We start from the raw sequence: 16,133 nt of genomic DNA on the forward strand, positions 1-16,133 counted from the left end.
CTGTAACTTGGACAGATGGTACAGCACAATTAGGCATGAATCTCTCAATCAATCACGTGTACGTCACATGAAGAACAACTTGCTTCTCTGCTTCTCTTAAACCTACCACTTTCTATTCCGGTCCCTCGGTTGCAAATTGTCTTTATTCTCACAAACCATTTCTCTTCCTGAAAAAGTGCTTCTTCTTTTTCTTCTTCTTCGCTTTTGCAGTTAGTATTTTTGTTGCTGCTTGTCTCGTTTTCTGCAAGCTACAAAACCGAAAATAATTTTTCTATTTCCACACACTCTTCTCTTTTTACAGTCTTCAATGATCCCTTTCAGTTTGCACAACAATTCCTACGCCCCCCTCCCCCCTCCCACCCAGTTTCTCCACCCTGTGCTGCCTCTCTTGGCTTGTTTAACCACTGGCCTGAATGCAAGACTCTACTTTAGACAATAGGCGACGCAAGTGTTTCATTCGCACCCAATTACTGTGAAAGGGATTTTTCAGCCAGAAATTCACAGAGGAGCACAATGAGAGTGTCACAGAGGAACAAGATATCCCAGGCGTTTCACGTTCTGTCCCATGTTCCGCACACAAAAGAGAGAAAAGCGATCCGGTGTATTCGACACCGGCGGGGGCCATTAGCCGAGCTGGTTAAATAAGGATAGCTCTAACTGAGACGGGAAACACCTGCCGCTCGGGCTGGGCCCTTGTTGGCCCCGAGGACTCGGCCTTTGATCAGCGGCCCTCACAACCACCTTCCTACAAAAGCTCAGATGAAACAGCCTCTCAGACGGAGAGTGTGAGAGAAGCACACACACACACACACACACACACTGAGAGGAAGTGCAAACACACAAACAAACTCACACCAACATATATGCTGCTGCTGATGCATGCATTTCAAAATTGGAATATAATCTTAAAAACTTTTTCTTTAAAATCTGCAGTGTCACTGGGTAGAGGAAAATAAAAACTTACTTTCCTGCTAGAAAATATGATATATCCTCATTTCCAGCGGAAGCAAGCCAAACACCTCAACAGTGGGCCAGACGCCACCTTTGGACTGCCAATCCCGCTGTTGTATTTTCCCCACCTGTGAAGGGAAGATGATTCACTCGGCCTGCCAGACTGCATCTAGGGAGTGTGTGTACTGGGGCGTACTCACTGCCAGCAGACAGAGGGGGGAGGAAACACCACCTTCTGCACTGCACTGTGACCTGCACATGCAGTTGATGAAATAATGTGGCCTGTGAGCAGATGCATCGCTCTCTCCCTCTCAGGGTGGAACAATTCGACAGTTGGAATCAAGGCATCGGGCCAGATGATTATGATACGGCAGACAGGAGCACAACTGGGCCTCATACATGGGCAGATCTTTAAATCGCTGTCACCGCACATCAACGCAGCAGCTGCACCAGAAAAGCAATATGAGAATTATAGCTTAAATTGGATTTTGTTTTTTTTTGAGGAGCGAATGTTTATGTAATAGGGTGTGTATTTTTAGCCTACGCTCCCCACCTGCGCTAGATTCCTCTCCGAGTACACAAACAGCACGATTTCTGTTTCGACAACACAAACGCTAGATGTAACCAGGCAACACAGATTAAATCCACAAAATATTTTTTTTTTTATTATCCCGTCATACTTTTCTAAAATCGTATTTTTACCTCGACTTTACTTCTGTTCCACTTAGATATTTGAAATAGCTGTGTGACAATAAGAAATGTTTTTTCATGCTCGATACTAAACAATATAGAGCTGAGCTTTTCCTCCAATAGGCGACGATAAATTCATAATAAAATGAAGAATGGTGCCAAAAAACCAGGAGAAATGATTATATTACAGCAATCCAATTAATGTGAAGAGTGAAGGGAGTTAAATTAGTTTGCAAATGATTGTGTTGGCACTGGGAAGGATTGTATTCATTCAAATCTGTGCTTCATACATTTCAGTGAATCTCTAACTGCATTATTCCATATCTCACATGTCGAACGGGAATTTAATTTACCCAGCTGGAGAACACTACCTCATGCCCTTAAATTGCTCAAAATGATAGAAGGAAATGTGACTTTCATGTTGAAAGACCGGCAGGAATTGGAGAAGAAATGCTGGTATGTAATTATAAAGGCCAAAGAAGTTGAAAAGTCTTAATGGAATGACTTGTGCACAAGCCAAATGATTTCTTTCCCCGCTCTTGCTCCTTGCCATTTCCAGGTATTCATTATTCCAACCATGGAGAACATCCTGAGGGTCACGCCATGTTCTAATTCCTAATTAACTGCCCAGAACACAGTTCATGGTCGGCAGTGACCCTCACCGGTGAACAGGACCAGCCGGAGTCTCAGGGTATTACTCTTACTCAGGTTTGCAGCGCTCCTTCCCTCCAACATTACTGTTCCGTGTGTCGTGGAATTGAAAGAACTGGGTCATTGTAAGAGAAAGGCAAGACTGCAGGAGGATACACGTTTTCAAGTCCCAACTGGAAACACCTGTGGACTTTGGGGCTTATGGGTAACCACTGTTAAAGATCCTGGAGCATTGTGTTTGTTTGGTGTGTGCCACCTCTCTGTCAGGAGTAAGGAGGCCGCAAATTCCCGACTTCGTAGCTAATCTCAGCTAAAGCTGCATACCTATCAGTGGCATGTTTTTACACCGTCTCTGAGATTAGTCATGTGTACACTCGCAGTGCACATACATATTGGGGCATTACCGGCATTGGTTGGGAGTACAAAAGCAGCAATGCTGACTAAATGTCTATGTTTGCTTAGGAGAGATCAGGCGTGCCCTCTGTGTTACAACACGGGCCACCTGCAGTCTGGGAAATAGGTTTCTGGGGGGAATTAGAGGATTCTGATGAATGAACAAGACAGACATGAGTAACCCGGCCCAATATACTGCTTATCTACAAGCTTAGGTTGCACAAAGGAGGCAGATAAGCTAAGACATGCCAGCAGACTGAGGGAATGGAGAGACGAGTGGAAATGAGGCTGAAGGGGGGTGAAGAAAACATACCCAGGTCAAGATCTACAGGAGTGCGGTCAGTTGCAACAGAGCCCGGATGCTTTGAATTGCCGCAGAACAATTAACCATTGACCAGAGGGACGAGCTACATAGCATGGGATCCATGTCATTCATGAAAACAAAGCAGAAAGTCATTACGAAGGCCTCTACCTGCCCTGGGCAGTGAACGCAACAGTAATCAATGAGAAAGAAACGTATTGTGGTCGGTCTTAGAGGACAGGTGATATTATGTGTGTGTGTGTGTGTGTGTGTGTGTGTGTGTGTGTGTGTGTGTGTGTGTGTGTGTGTGTGTGTGTGTGTGTGGATGAGATCATGCCGTCTATCAGGGATCTCTTTGAGGTAGGTGGTCTGGATCGAGCAGCACGATACTTTGCGACAGTGAAGGAAGTCATTGTAATTATTAACTTTATTAACTATGACTAGAGTCTGAATAATATATTTAAACCCAAACGGGATGTTTTTCCTGAACCTAACTGCAAAGTGTTGGCACCTAAACCTAACGTAACGTACATAAGGAAACTGCGAGTCTTTCATAAACGTTGGATTTGCACCTTCTGGCCTCCTGGTGGATGCAGAGCTGATAATTACCGTTTATTGACCTGAAAACATTTGAAACAGGTGATAATTGATAAATCCTTTATGTCAGGTATCTAGCAAAAATTTCCTGATTTAAGCTTGGAAAGTACATACAAGGAAATTTGTAGGAAATCTTCCCTATTTTCTGCCATTTTATAGAATAAATCTATTTAAAAGAATCTAAGAAACAAACAATAATTGTAGCTCATTTCACACAAAACAGAATCTCCTACTTTTCTTTCAGACCACCACAACCTTAGGGTCCGTGCTAAAATGAGTCTGCACAAAATGAAACGTTCCATGTCTGATCGTTGCTTGGTATTGTCTGCTAAATGAAAAGCCACAATGAGTCCCGCATATTCCTGTTTGAACACTTCACAATAAGCCACAAGTGACAAATTTGAACTTCAGTTGTCAAGTGCCATAAATCCATCCCCGGTGTATATTCCGCAATCATGCACAGCGCCAGGAACAAATCCCATTGACTTGATTCCTATTTAATTATTCTACTTGAAAACCCTTTCTGCTCACTCTAACCTGAGGAAAAGAGAATTTGCTTTAGCCATTTAAAAAAAAATCTCTACCTATTTGAGAATTACATTTCCCCAGCTTGTCAGATAGCATTCACCAGAATCCACCTTATTTCATTTAAAGCTTAGCAAATGTGGCAAACTAAACAATGGGATTTGACGGAGGTAAAATAATTGGCTAAATACAATGTGACGGGAGAGAAAACATGGAGAGAAAGTGTTGACGGAGTAGTAGGAGACAGTAAAGTGGAAGGAGAAAGAATGAGAAAGTTTCCATCGCGAAACAAAACACGACATATTTCTTTGAAAGACAAAGTGTTAAGTTAGGCTACTCTGCTACGCTGTCAATAGCCACGTTCATCACGGGGCCAGCCGCAGTCTATATATTGATTAAACCATCCATCACTTAAACTCTACAACACATTATTTCTAATTAAAAAGTAAGTCATAAATTTGAGTCTTTATTGCCAGGCTGGGGCTGTAAATAAAATTCAAGGGAGGGTGGAAACAGATTGCATCCCCTGTCCGCGGTTTAGAGCCACCGTAAAAAGGACAGACGGGTGTGATGGCACCTTTGGGATCCGCACACGCAGACCGCGGGGCCGACAGCAGGGAGGTGCTCGGCTGCTTCATCCCAGATAAACAGATGCAAATCAATAATTTCTCTGGTTGTGTTTTTATAAGACAGACGCTTCCCCTCAGAGGGGCCTAAGGAGCAGGCCATACATATGGAGAGCAAATATGCAAATTCAATTTTTATAAACCAATTGGGAATATGTAAAAGGAACAGCGGCCAATGTACTTGAAAATGATGTATAATCACAAGAGGTCATGAAGGTGTATGAAAGTGCTCCATCACACGACTGGTTTGGCTCGGAGGCTGGCAGTGACAACAAGCACCTATTATCTATCTGCGTCTCCATTTTTCTCTGCTAAACAACAATTTTGCTGCCAAATATGCAGTCGCAGGGCGTTATTCAATGATCCCTGTTGATAAAGAGGCCATTAGTACACCTACACTGTAGCCAAAGCTGGGACGTTGCAGGCAAACGCAGAGCACACACTCAGTCGTAGCAGAGGACACTTCACGTTTGACAACTTCTGATTACCTCAGCGTGTACGCCGGTTGTCAGGCGGCGAACTCCCCCGACAGCCAGTCTCAGACTGGCAGAGTGTTGGTTATTTTTTGACGGGCACAGAGGGATGTCTGATTTCCCAGGTACTCGCCAAAGGGAGGGAGGAAATGGAGTGAATTGGCGGAGGAAAATGGAGAAAAGGCATGTCATGGGCTTCAGAGCCTCCACTGACAACAAAGGAAAGCATGTGCAATCATTATTCATCTGTCTCCATTTCCTCTCCTGGGCTCAGTTTTTTCCATACCTGCCAGAACGGGAGGAGCTCTGACCACACAAGTGTCTTCTGAATCATATTTCAGATATTTGGTTAACTGATAGCCCGACAGGTTCCTCGCCAAAGTGAGGGAAGAGGCCTTGGTCTTGATGAGAGACAGAAAGAGAGAACCGCCGTCCGAGGGGAAGCGAGAACTAATGAGTGAGCTAAAAAGGACAAGATGGAGTGATCCTCTATAAAAAAAAGAGCGGCAGTAATCTCTTCCTCCCCTCCCGCTCCTCTACCCTTAATGTCCTAAGAGATCTTGGTTCCTGTGTGAAGCCTGCTGCCTCCGCACATCAAACAGAGCTGATTAGAGCCGCACACCTTGCTGCAGCTGAAGCCTTGGACAGGGTGCAGACGAAGTTCAAGAGAGACTCAGTGCTACAAGAACCAAAGAGGAAAAACTCTTCACGTTAGTGGGCATCTCTCAGGACGGGATACATTTCAACAGCTTCCACCAAACCAGCGTGTGGCTGCAAATACTGACTTCAGCATCCTCTTACCATATCTCTAACACAATGTCTTTGAACTCACATAACATTGGTGTCTTTCAAATTAGGGCCATTGCTGCTTTGGATTCGTCTGTCATGTCCGATGATATCAGTGTAGCCCCAGAGGTGCAAGCGGCGCTTGAATTTAATCGCCATCAACAGATCGTCCTGTTCGTTTACGTTGGCATAAATGGTCAGGGTGAGGAGGGAAGGGCGATAGAAAGACACGAGGGGGAGAGAAGGAGAGGAAGGCTTGGCAGAAGATGATGGAGAGAGACTACCGAGCTGCCGTGTGAGCGTGCTGTCAAGGGTGTTGTTTTATTGAGACACCCAAACTGTCAGGGCAGGTATCAGGAGAGCAGCCGGGCACATGACAAGACACTTGTGCTAACATCCCAGTAACCCCTTCTCATACCGAAATAGCTCCATCCAAATTGACCGTAATCTCTGTCACACTTTTGGGGGGACAGCATTGTCGAAGGGACTCACCTCGACCAATCAAGACACGTGAAGCGTTCACCTGCATCGCCCTCTGGGACTGAGGATGTGAAATAACAATGTTATGCTTCACATCTCTTCTCTCTCTTAAATCTGGTAACTACAGTACCCGATCCAGGAACTACATAACCTTAGATGCACCTCACCTGCACACTAATGTATGCAGAACTGGTTTCAGGTACTTTGCACCTTTTAAATGGAACGAACTGCAAGCTGCCCTCAAACTAAAGAAGGCTGCGTCTTCGGCTGGGTTTGTCTGTCCGTCAGCAGGATCACAGAAGAACTACGGCCACAGACTCCATGACACTTGGTGGAAGGGTGCAGCACGGGCCAAGGAAGAACTCATTCAATGTTGGAGCGGATAAGAATAACGGGGCGGATACACAAACTATGATTCACTCCAGTTAACATTGTGAGACATTTGTGCTGTATTCATGTAGTGTCGAAATAATCGGAAATATTAGTTCCCAACTGTGAAAATTCACGTGAATGCCCCCTCGAGTGTGAAACAGATGTCAACGTGTCGCTTAAACGCTCTGAGCAACACCATACAACATCTTCTTTGTAGCGTCTGTGTTGTTTCCACTTCACGACTTAAAGCTCATGAACACCTCGAAGTCCCGACTCAAGAAATGAGATCCGCTCTGAGTGATTCTAGTTATCTGGTATTTCTGTTCCTTGTTTATTATGTTATTTCTGTTTTGTTCTTGTGAATGTTTTCTTGCTCTCAAGTATCTCTTAGAAAACAGATCTTAATCTCATGGAGACGGTCTGATTAAATACAGAACGTGTGTGAGAGAAAAACTTCTACACGTAGAAACAAAAGTGTTTTTCCAGAGATCACTCCACTAGACCATAGTTATTAAAGGAATAACATTGTCCCTCCTGTCCGTTAAATATGTTACAGCCAAAGTTTGTTTAGCTTAGCATAGCTATGTCCAAAGCTAACAACCCCCCCCCCCCCCCATCTCCCAGCACAACTCACGAATACATGTGTTCGTAGTGATGGTTTGCTTAAGTGTAAGAATAATCTTTTACAGGCGATTCTGTGCCGGAGTATTTCTTGGCTGGGCTTCATTGTTCATTGCTCCCCCCCCCCCCTTTGAATACATTAAATAAACAAGATGTTGTTACATATTGAACAAACAAATAAAGAAAAGGTTAATTTCCCCTTTACCCTCTCTTAACTCTTGAACTTAACTGCAGCTGAACGGTTGTTACAGTTGTGTGCATGTGTGAAAACCATCCAAGGACTGAATATTATTATATTAATATTCCAATGTGCAAGATTTCATTTTATCATGATAATGCAGTCAAAGCGAGCGATGAAGGGTCACTGAAGACATGAATATTGTATTGGAAGAGGCGGAGCGTGGGGGGGGGAATGCACAGATCATTTAGCAGACGTACATGCTCATTTAATGCACATATACACTTGCCAGCTGACATGTGCATGACAACCACACACACTCAAATCAATACAACACTGTGATTAATTAAGCTACAGTCGGCTTGAAATGATTGTCCTGTGTGGCGTTCATTTATTACAAAACAGGCAAATACACAAATACTCTTTAATGATTCTCACACATAAATGAATGTAAATTCAGGTTAAAATCCACAATATTCTGATAATGTAGTAATTTAGTTTACGAGTGTATGAGTGAGGACGACTAAGAGACCTTTCAGAGCAGCTGCAGGAGCGTTCGCACATGAACTCCCCACAAACATGTCTGAGGGTCAACAAATCTGTCGTGATCAGCGATGTGTGCCGTTTAAATAATTTGGTAATTTAGAGGGTTTGGATGCTCTGTCCGGTGCTCTGTCGTCCAGCCAGGCTGCTTTGGTGCTTCCCGTAGTCGCCCGGGTAACAGGACACAACAACAAAAGACAAAGTCAACTACCTCCGATTCAAGAACACTGCCGACATCAGCCAAAAGGATTTCACTCCCTTTCCATTCAAATGACCTGCTTTGCATCCTTCCCGGCAGGATCGCACTACGAAAACAAAGTGCAGGGCTTTAAGATAACAGAACCAAAACTAATGCAATCACAGGACATTATGGTCAAACTAACTTGAATGGCTGATGCTATGGGCAACCATGTTGGGTATGCAAAGCATTTGTAGGAGGTGCCGAGGTTCATGCACTCCAACAAGGGGCAGCTTTCTGGATATTAAAGAAACTCTTTGCCTAAATAATGTCTCTTACTGCCTCTTGATCTGGAGAATCATCACTAAACATCCAGATATCTTTGGCTTCCGTAGCCCAAGAAAGATCTCCCTGAAGTGTCTTAGACGTAATCCAATGTGACCACGAATTAGGAAAAGAAGGTGCATCAAATGAAGGTTGAAATTCCATGCTGGGGCGCATTAAGGTATTTATCATCAAAGCGATCTCGAGCTTTTAATTCATTTGACATCTTTCTACACTAATACAGTATCTGATTTCTGAGAAGCACCAGTACAGAGTCACACAGCGTGACATCTGGAGGAACGCAGCGGGTGTTTCTGCACAGAAAGAGAGCGCGGCCATTATGTCTGTACCAGATTCACTCTGCATATGGAACAAGCACGAGCCAGCGACACGCGCAGCTATCGCCCGCTGCTCTCAATGTTCTTCAAATGACAGCACAATTCTATTTTCACCTTGCAACTAATGTGACCATTACCCCCAAGTCAGCAACATTTACTGTCCTCTCTATTGTGTGGGATATGCGAGCGAACTGGGAAATTAATTCCACACACACACACACACACACACACACTGGAATGTGTGTGTAGTTTCTGGGATTGAGTTTGAATATAGTTCCAATTATTCTCCTGTGAAATCTCTCGTCTGATCACACGGAGAATACGAGCACCCGACGCCTCGTCAAAAAAGCTGAGACGACACATTGTCCCACAGCGTAAAGTTTTATGCCTCCATCTTGTTGTATACAATGTCGTAAAATAACATCAACAGCGGCTCCACAAGCAAGGTAAACATTGTAAGCACGGAAAAATCTGCACTGCCGCAAGGAAGTTGTTAGGAAAAGAGGAAAGTAGGCTATACTGAGACAAATGACGGAGAAACTGGTCAGATGGATGTAGCAGGGTGTGTATGAGAGAGGGAGGGGGGGGGGGGCGGCACCAGTAAACTCTGGAGGGCGAACAATCTCCCTAATTGAATTCAATCCAGGCTCACCACAGGAGGCAGCGAGGCTAGTGGCTCCATTCAGTGTGGAGGGGGAGGGGAGGTGGTGGAGGGAAGTGTGTGTGTGTGTATCGATGGGAGGAGGGGGGGGGGGGGCTTCAGCTGCATTACAAGTGAGCGAGCGAAGGGAAAGAAGATAAGTGGCAGAAGCAGAGAGCAAACACAGGGTTGTAGAAGACAACAATGACAAACAGAGAGATAAATGTGTGTGTGTGGAGGTGTTGGTGTTATTGGGTGGAGGGGGGCGTGCAGGGAGCAGGAGGCTCTAGGTTTACAGAAATGGAAGTCAGCTGTGCTTTTGCATGATTACACTGAAAACATCATTTGCATCAGGGAGTGAAATCCAAACACGCGCGGTGGTTACCCATGTTACCGACCAAAAGCGCTCCTCGTCGCCGGCGGCACAAATTAAAGGCTTACCAGTGATGCCCACAGATCATGAATCAGTTTCATAAACATCCTGCACGCAAAGCACACGCCTGATTGGCCCACATGCGTATTCATGACATGTAACATGACATGTAATGAGTTCAGCTCTGATGCCGTCAGAGAGACAGAGAAAACTTTGTACAATACCTTGGTGCAAGGCGGAGTGTGGTTCTTCAGTGTTCTCCTCACAGATCCTCAATATCACATTCCAGAGAGTGAAAGCATGCTCGGTCCTGCGAGGAGACAAGGAGAGGAAGCAGGTTAGTGTGGCGTCCGGAAAAAAAACCATTATATCAGAATGGTATCAGAATCACAATGTGGACCAGTGTAAATGCAAAGTGCAATAATTGTTCAAATGCCACTTTGAGTTAAGTAATATTAGTGTAATATAAGTAATATCAAACTTAGGACAAATGTATTGTTTCGTACAGAAAAATTAAGCTAAAATGATCAATATCATGAAGCATATCGCAGTTGCAATATATAATAATCCCACTTATGTATTGTTTCCAGATCCTTCACCACCAATGGCAACAATAATTAAACAGTCCAACGTCTGCCAACATGACTTCACCTTTAATAGCCCTGTGCACAACCATGACAGAGATTTACTTTGAAAAGCTCTAAGAAATAATGACGTGATCACAGTGCCATCACACACAAACTCTATATTTGAGTCTCTTCTGCGTCGACCATTATTAAGCGGCATCATCATACATTTTTCAGCTGCTGTCTGGTTCCCACAGTGGTGATAGAGCCGGATTGCCGCTGTATGAAGTGCTATTCAGGTCACATCAGCTTTTAATGTCTGATTTATTAGGGCCCAACAGGGGCCTGGTGATGGGCTGCAGGACAAAGAGCCTGTTTTAAACTGCATTAACACTCTGCAGTAAATATCCCATACAACATTAGCATTTTGATGACTGCCTCCCCCAGTCACCTTTTGCGCTGCCTCGTTGTCCCTCGCACACATTCTGCTCTCCTGCTCTGCCTCTTAGCCTTTCTATCAATCCATCTTTTGTATGTGCCACTTTCTCTCTGTCAGTCGTCACGTCCACTACTCCTCACACTCATCATCATATTCAACATAAACCTCTGCTGCTCCGATACCATTGTGCACAGGTGAAGTGGCGAGGCTTAATTACAGACGAATTAATGAGCGGTTTCACAGACGTACATTCACATTGCATTCAGTGAAATTGAAAAGCACATTTCTTCTTCACCTTCAGTGGTGAAAAACGCCTTTCTGTCTTTCATTGTGATGCAAACTCTGTTAACATATTAATAATTAAATCTCACCCGGCAAAGTGATGAGCACCAAAGCTTTTGTAATAGAGGCGTCAGTAGAGCAGGTTAGGGTCAGGAATAATAAGAATTCAAATAATTAATCAGTAGTACTGTGTTTACGATGCAAATTAAGCAGATATTGGATTACACGGTATTAAAACATACTTTTTTATTTGGGTTGTCTGTCAACATATCTTTTAATAGCACCCGGCCTATGCTTTAAATATGCCTATACATCCATAATGACTCATACATCATAAAGCCTTCAGTCTGTCAGGTTTGATTTTGTGCGTCTGTGATCACAAAACACACTTATTCAGAGACGCTACAAAAGCCAACAAAAACAAAATCTCAATTATATTGCCAAACTTCTAAATATCATCTGCGCACAATGGCCGACCAATCTTGGCTACCAAACAAGTGCTGCGGCCGGGCTCCATCAAATCTGCTGTTCATTATGTCTGATCAAATTTGAAACTTTGGCAGAGAAGCAGAAGCCAAAAGGTCGCTTCAGACGAACCGCTGAAACGAGTTTGGTCAACGGAGCATCTGCCAGTCATTTAGCAGGAGTGTTTGGAAAGAACACAATCGCACCATATTGCAACAATCCCAACAATCCCAAAACTGCAAACTGTTGCACTGAAGGAGACGGAGTTCACAGAACATAGAAACGGTATTCTGGATAGTTTAAAGTTCTACATTTTCTCTTTCGTCATCAGCTGGCACCTCTTTTCATCCAGACCTACTTTACAGCACTTCTGTATTTTCTACATCTTTATCTCTTATGAAACCCGCTCTGCACCGCTCCTCTCAGAGCTAAACTCAAACCTGCTCTCTTCTTATAATCACTTGTGTTTAAGTTGTGGCAGTCGATGAGAACTGAAGCTTCCAAAATAACTTCAAAGGGGTTTTGGGCCAGAGAAATGTAGACGAGGCAGTTCCAGACACTCAAGGCAATCTTACTCTCACAGCAAAAAGATCCACAGTTCTGTTGCAGGACTTTGGTTCCACTGCAACTGAGCAATACTGCAAAGGCCATTGACAATGTGATGAATTCAACTACAGGCCTGTGTTTATAGTGTGCATAGTATTAAAGAAGTATACGAGTGCACAAAGCAAAAGTAATAATAGAATGAATTTCCTTGTTTTCTATATATTAGAAGAGTATTTGGCATTACTCACAAATATTATATTATAATTGTGGTTTTTAAAAGGGCGTTATATTTGCAGCTGTAGAGCTGTGTGGTTATATACTAAGCTAACGTATGTCTAAAAGTGTAAGTTACCCACTAGCTCTTTCACCAAAAGAGGTGATCACCTCATTTGTTTTAATAGAACAATCGCCATTTATGGATATATATAAACAACTATTTGTATTAAAACATCTGGTTGGAACCAAACATGTCATAAAGTGTTCATGTTGAAGGCTGCTGGGAGTTTTACATCGAGCACAAAGTGTGTGAAGGTCTCCAGCCACTCCATGTCTGCGAGTGAATGATTCTTTGCAGAAACACACAACTCAAAAGGGAGGAAGTGTGCTTAGTAACTTTATGGCATGAACACACAAACAGCTGCCTCCGGCCCTCTCCATCACATGTGGCGTCGCAGTGATGACAACTACAGTGATGCAAAGTGATGAAACTCAGGCTGACTCACTTCCATGAACTTGCACCTAAACTTGATTTCACAGCCCAAAAGTGATTCATTGTGTCCCGGCGTGCTGATGTCACCGAGCGTGGTCACATGTGCACCGTGTCTCTGACACTGCTAGAAGCGGTAGTCGGTGGTAAAAAGTCTCTGTTGATGACGAACTGTTTGAATTCAAAGATTCTGTAGCTGTGATGTCTTTCATATTAACACTTGAATGCAGTGAAATGCACTTAATCTGAACAAGCAATTACACACCTGAACAAAAGCGTACAAAAGGCGGGTTTTTCTACTAAGAGGTAAAAGAAAATGAGCACAAGCCTCACGGCGACAAAGCACTCCTGAAGAAAAACCAGACAATGAGAAATACAGAGTGGAATATTTTAGACCTTTTCTCATTCATTCAAATTAAAAACTTAATGCAGCTGCTTCTCACATTAAAAAGGTAAACGGGGACGAATGGAGAAAAATGGAAACAGAACGGCTGAATAAGATGTGAGAGGCTGCGCAATATATCGTGATGCCGCACGATAAACGACCTGCAAAAGACGACATTGTTGCACTCGGAGATGTTTTTGTTATTTGAAAGAGATCACCAGAAGAAAACTGCACTTGAAAATATTACCATCGTTCTGGTGCCTTTAGTGTTCAATTTGTTCAATGAAAGAATGTTAATTACGTAATTATTTAATCATTTCTTTTCATTTTTAAATTAAAAAAGCAATTTGTTGTATTTGAGCATCAACTGAGTTCGCTTTAATAACTGTTTATTTATTTATTAGCAATATCCTTATGTATATTCAACAGCGTTATTGTGCAGCCGACATGATGCAAACACCATCATGGGTTTTATTTGCTGCACTCTCCGTCTGCTCCTGCGTTGGCTCTGCAGCTGTTGGTTACCTCACCGCCCCAGGCTTCATGTGCTTCAAGGTAATCATGATGAAAAGTACAGAAGCATGAATTTGCCCGAGAGAAACAGGGCAGGACTAACAATGCTTTTCCCGCGTCGAGGCCAAAAAGTTGCATAGTTGTTGGGCATTCTTGAAATACATTAGCAGCTTCAGCGGCAGCTTATCGTTGTGTGTCGAAAAACCTGCCACCAGGAGACAAAAGAACAAACGAGGAAGCAGTGGATGCATGTAGCCGCTGTATGACTGATCCAAGTCGACAGCCCGTGGTGTGTCTCTATAGAAGCATTTACTGAGGCACAGCACTGTGGCCCGCCGAAAGCTCATCAAAGAGTGGCTTATTTTATCAGCCAAGTGGAAAATGTGCTGAGAAAGAGAGGGAGAGGCAAAAGGGAGGAAGTCAGCGAGAGTAACTAAGCTATTGTGCCCATCGCTGACCCAAACACCCGCGTTACAGTAGTCACGGCTGCTCACAACAAAAGCTCTAATCGGCAGAGCAGCGCTCTGAATTAAACGACCCTGTGGTTGTGACACTGTAACCGACAAGCCGGCCTGTGCATGCTGAGGTCAGAGGCAAAGGAGATATGGCTAATGAACAGAAACTGTATTGAAACTGTGCAATATTTTACAAGTGGAGTCGGCCTCGCTTCAGTAACCTACATAGTAACCTACATACTCCTGTGAGGAGTACACAACACGCAGGATTACTGCTTATTCGAGTCCTTCGTAGATTATACAGACTTCCAAATGAGTTGCTCTCGGAGAGAAATACCCGGCTTCATAAAGATTGTGTTTGCACCCTCAGGTAAACTGCTACTTCTACTATAACAAACCATAACTTTCAGCAAATGTAAGCGTTACACCCTGCGAGGAATCGTCTGCATGTATTTACTATTCCACTGCGAGGAGGTAAAGGCCAATGAGAACAATTCATCACCGCATCAAAGTGTGAAATACCAACAAGCCCTCCGTTCAGGAAATGGAAATCCAACACAAATTACATTGCACCGCTATTACCAGTTAAGTAATCAAAGCCAGTCAGGGCCTGCTCACTCAAAGGGAGGGGAAGCTTACCAAGCGAAGTCAATGGGCAGCATTTATAATGCATGGGCAGCATCCCTACCCCCAAGGGTCACATTAAATGCAGGGAAGCAGATAACAATAGACTGGGGTTGCTGGCAACTGCAGGAGGATAATGTATACTTACATTATCCTTCCTCATTCTTTAGTCTCACTCTAATTCTCTGCCTCCTCGTCTTGTGTCGTGGATTCTTTCTCCCCACGTCGCCAACATTAACTCCATGTTTCCCAGAGTCCCCATCTCTCTCACACCGTGTTGGCATACCAATGAGAATAGGCGATAAGGGACGTACAACACCGCTGCGGCCCTCACCCCCGAGACTTCCTTATACCCTAATTGGCCTTAATGGGATCTTACTTTGTACTGTACGCTGGGTGTATTCATGTTGGAGTCCATTTGTCTGTGGAAACATGAGGACGATGGAGAACACACACACACAGCCTGCAGAGTGATGCATTCAGCCGGAGTGGCACACAATTTGTCATCGCTTGGCGTATTCAAGCTCACGCGTTTGAATATTTATGTAAATATCATGTTTTTGTCGTCGTCCTCGAGCACGAGATTGCTTCTAAAGCCAAGACGAGATTTGCGTTATCACATGATCTCACCTGGAAATCGGGGGCTCAGTCGAATCTTTAGGCTTCATGTCCAAGCCGCCAAAACTAAATGCATGAAATGTTTTGTCGAAAACAAGCCGTCAGACGCTACACACTCACATGGGAGCGGTTTACCCAAGCAGGGCAATATCATTATGATAATCTGGCTCGACTTTATTTGGATTACATACATATTCCCACCACGATGACCAACCTTGCAGCAGAACATAAAAGTCAATAGAGGGGAAAATTGTACGGGTGACACTAGTGGGACTTGACACCATAGGTCCTTCACGAGGGTGCACGTCATGTGCATTTACAATGAGCCATTTAGCATTTTTCTGTGATGATAGCGCCACACGGAGAAGCACATTTGTTCCGTGGAGAGTTACTGGTCAAGGCCGAGGAGACACGCTGAGGGAGGCGGAGAGGATGTACTTAGAAATGAGTGCTGCAAGACATCAGAACAGAGGATTACCTGCGATGGGTCACGA

At 43.9% G+C, this 16,133-nt stretch overlaps 1 protein-coding gene across 8 annotated transcripts in view; it reads right to left on the reverse strand.

The window, feature by feature from the left end:
* The window catches only part of LOC115023593 (adhesion G protein-coupled receptor L3), a 187,706-nt gene that overhangs the window by 149,904 nt on the left and 21,669 nt on the right, over positions 1-16,133 (reverse strand). For all 8 annotated transcript variants that reach the window (XM_029454686.1, XM_029454691.1, XM_029454689.1 and 5 more), the window contains one exon: positions 10,265-10,350. The gene's annotated coding sequence lies outside the window, so the exon portion shown is untranslated. The remainder of the gene's footprint in view (positions 1-10,264; positions 10,351-16,133) is intronic.

This window comes from Cottoperca gobio, chromosome 18 (assembly GCF_900634415.1).
Source record: "Cottoperca gobio chromosome 18, fCotGob3.1, whole genome shotgun sequence".
NCBI lineage: Eukaryota > Metazoa > Chordata > Actinopteri > Perciformes > Bovichtidae > Cottoperca > Cottoperca gobio.